The sequence below is a fragment of the Quercus suber genome, unplaced genomic scaffold, assembly GCF_002906115.3.
Source record: "Quercus suber isolate HL8 unplaced genomic scaffold, Cork oak 2.0 scaffold_37, whole genome shotgun sequence".
Taxonomy (NCBI): Eukaryota; Viridiplantae; Streptophyta; class Magnoliopsida; order Fagales; family Fagaceae; genus Quercus; species Quercus suber.
Window position 1 is genome coordinate 1,315,877 of NW_027069502.1, and position 3,857 is coordinate 1,319,733.

Genomic DNA, 3,857 nt, shown 5'->3' on the forward strand with positions numbered 1-3,857 from the left:
AAAAAAAAAAACAACAAAAACAACAGAAGAAACTCCAAATGAATGTTTCTGTAGAAAGGAAATTTGTACCTATTTGATAAAACGTCTCAAAGAATATGGATGCACTCCTTTGTTCTAAACTATTATCAATCAATGAAATATACAATATACAGTAATGGGTTAGTCTTTTTTTCATTTTTAATTTTCTTTTAAATCAGATTAAAATTGGGTTTTATTTTATTTTATTTATTTTTTTGTTTTGTTTGTTTTTTGTTTTTTGTTTTTTGTTTTTGGTTTTGTTTTGTTATAGCTTCATATGTAGAAACATAAAGCTTCTTTCTTTGTTTGACAAAATCTTGCACCCCTGTCAATTTGGGGATAGTTGAATTTAAAAAAAAAAAAAAATTGTTTGCTGATGCAGTGGTGGAAATTTTGGTCTTGAACAAGTTGATTTCGTGTGTGAAGGTTGTTGATGCCAATCCCATACTTTGTATTGCTTTTGTTGAGTTTATTGGTGAAGGTACTTTGAAGTTGTGCTGCATACTCTGTCCCAGATTAGTTGCTAGCCTCAGTTCCAGACCTAGTCCCAAAAAAACACAAAGACTAAAATTACCCCAAATTGAAAACATTGAATTTGGTCTCTCCCTCAATTCCAGATTGTGTGGAGAAAGGATTTTGTGTTTTCTTAGGTAATTTTTCTTCCTAATTTTTTTTTTGAAGGCTCTCGCTTCACACCCCTCACTGATTCTTGCAAATTAAATTTTTCTACATGATTTACAAATCACTAAACTAAATTCCAAATCTAAAACTGCATCTTCTTACCCAACTATTATTTTATTCTTCATTTCAACCTACGTGTGCAAATGGCAATTTGAATTGAGGCAGTAAGCACGAAGAGTGACCTAAGCATACTTCAAATATTTCTGCTTTTAATTCCTTACCAGATTAGCTAGATAATTATACTTTCTTATATATTAGTTTTCCATTTTTGTGGTTCATAGCACATTGATTATTTATATACATTCTTACATGTGCATCTGGCAATATGAAATTAGCACATTGCCTGCTTTGTCTTTTTCTTTGTACTTTTTATCATAATTGCAGTGAAGATTTATTTACCTATCAAAAAAAAAAAAAAATCCAACAATTTTGTTGCTATACTAATTATTAAATTTTGTTTCTTGTTGGATTATTGTAGGGGGTCGTCAACTATGTAAGATTTTTCATTAAAGCAATGAAGATGTCAATATGAAGCAGTGGGATAAATTGAAGCTCTGAAGTATCAATCAAAATAGTTTGTTTTGGTGTGTTTATGTATGCTGGCAAAACAAAAGCAGCCTATATGTTGTTACCTTGATGTAACTTTTTGAATATTGATGCCAATAATAGTGGTGTACCAGAAAATGTATCTTTATGTTAGCTTTTGGTTTACAAGACAATTGTAGATTAATGTTACCTTTTGTTGAGTTTATGAAGTTAAGTGAAAGTTTAGCTTTTTGTTAACTTTGATAATCATTGGGTACCAAAGATAGACAACACCAACACCACTAATTAAGGCAGGTAAACAACACTGTTGCATCTTATATAATCTAAATTATTGGTATTGAGGCAAACAATGACACACTACATATAATCTAAATTCCAGAATTGTGACTTAGAAAAAAAAAAAAATCTTACTCAAGCTTTGACAGAGGTATTTCATTTTGCAATGACATGTTTTCTAGTATGACAGAATAGGTATTCCCATAGAGTTTCCCATGCTATTGATATAGCAACATAGTCATGTATATCACCTAAATATGCAATCTGTAAAAATGCAACTTTATTCAGGATAAATAGGTGAGAATTATCACCTAAAGCTACAGAATTATATTAAGGAAAAAAAAAAATTACAGAATTATTTGCGGCTACATAATCTATATCACTTAAAGCTCCAAAATTATCACCACCAAATGTATGTGGATTACATAAAACAGATTATTGTTATATGTTCTCAAATCCTCCAAGGTTTGTTCTTTTTCTTGGCCTACATCCTTTGAATTTGAATTTCCAGCACTTGCAGCAGCAACTATTGAATCTCCAGCATCTCTAGCACTTGCAGTAGTAGTTGCTGAATCTCTAGTACTTGTAGCAGCAACTCTTGCTTCTCCAGCCCTTGTAGTAGTTTCAGTTACAAAAACAACACTTGTAGTAGTAGTAATTCCACCTCCAACACTTGCTGTACTTGTTGTAACCTTGTAGGTGTCTTCTGACCATTGATAGAAAATGTATCCTACATTATAACACACACAAAAATAAATACATAAGCATCAAAATATTAATCGCCCCTAAAAAATAAAAATAACATAAGAGCACAAATCTAACCTTGCCTCATTAAGATTCCTGAACATGAATTAACCCATTAAGATTCCTAAGCCTTCTCCCATGGTGAATCTCAAAATTTAAATAATCTTCCTCCATGTTGTTGTTGTCTCTGTTCTGCATTAAATATTAGCTTTAGTAGGAAAAAAAAAAAAAAAGCTTTCTCATGGGCTTTTGATAAATTACCGCTAAGAGTAAATTAAGAATAATAAGCTTCTGAACATCATAACCATCAACTAATAAGTAATAACAACCAAGTATTTGGAAGAAAACCCATTAGTTTGGTCCATTTCTTACTGTCTTTAACAAAAGCAATTCATTATTCATTCCAAATCGTCAAAAAACAATTTAATGGCATGCCAATATTACAGCTAACATATGCAAATAACTTGTGCTTATCAACAATGCAATTAGAACAGTAAAAGAGAAACAACATTGCCCTGAAAATTAACATCATGTAAATCTAGCACTGACAGTTGGTGCTTCTAAGCCCAATAAAAAATTAACACACTGGCTAAAAAGAAATGTAAATGTATTGAACCATTTTAAACTAAAATGATTAAATTGTCCTTGAAAAAATTTCAAACACCCCCCATTTTTACTTGCAAAGCCAAAAACCAAAAACTTCTCTTCTTTTCAAATCAAATCTCATTCTCTCTCTCTAGTCCTTATGCACCATAGCCTCAGCTCTCTCTCAAACCTCAACCCTAACATCCACTGTCCAATGCTGCGCGTCTTCGACAGCACAACACTGTCGAACATTGCAAGTTCCGACGAGACCGCCTTTGTCTCATAAAAAGATCTCAATCTTCTTTTTCTAGCAAACCATCCAACACTAGAAGCTTTCTTGCTCCTTCCACACCACACAGCCACAAGAAGGTTCTCTCTCTCTCTCTCTTTTATGTTTATTTTCTGTATTTTCACATCTCTTCTTTTGAATGCTTTCTTCTTCCCATAACTTATATGATTTTATTAAAAAAAGAAACTCCAAATGAATGTTTGTGTAGAAAGGAAATTTGTACCTGTTTGATAAAATGTCTCATGAATATGGATGCACTCCTTTGTTCTAAACTATTATGAATTAATGGAATATACAATATACAATAATGGGTTGATATTTTTTTTCATTTTCTTTCAAATGTGCTTTTGAATTAGATTAAAGTTGGTTTTTTTTTTCACTTTTTTTTTTTTTTTTTTTTGGTTATAGTTTCATATGTAGTTTTTGAGAAGAACATAAATCAATAGTTTTTGGTGGTAATAGAAATATGATAATTACTTGATCAATTTCTTTTTTGTTTATGCCAAGATGCAAAGGTTGCTTATAGTATGATATGACAGTGATTGGATTCTCCTTGTGATGATGTTGCCTTCTAAAATGGTTAGATTTACATGATGATTAAGTTTGATGATATGGTGGACTTGAACAAGTTCATTTGAAGTGTACGAATTCATTATAATATTTGGATTAATATTATTAGAAAAGCCTCTTGAAGTGGGCTCTAGCATTCTCCTTAACA

General features: G+C 31.2%; 1 long non-coding RNA gene across 1 annotated transcript; it reads right to left on the reverse strand.

The window, feature by feature from the left end:
- Positions 1–1,779: 1,779 nt before the first annotated feature.
- Positions 1,780–2,465, reverse strand: LOC136066524 (uncharacterized). The gene is made up of 2 exons (XR_010628016.1): positions 2,344–2,465; positions 1,780–2,251 (listed from the first exon to the last, which is right to left on the reverse strand). It is a non-coding gene; the product is annotated as an uncharacterized LOC136066524 (long non-coding RNA).
- Positions 2,466–3,857: the final 1,392 nt, after the last annotated feature.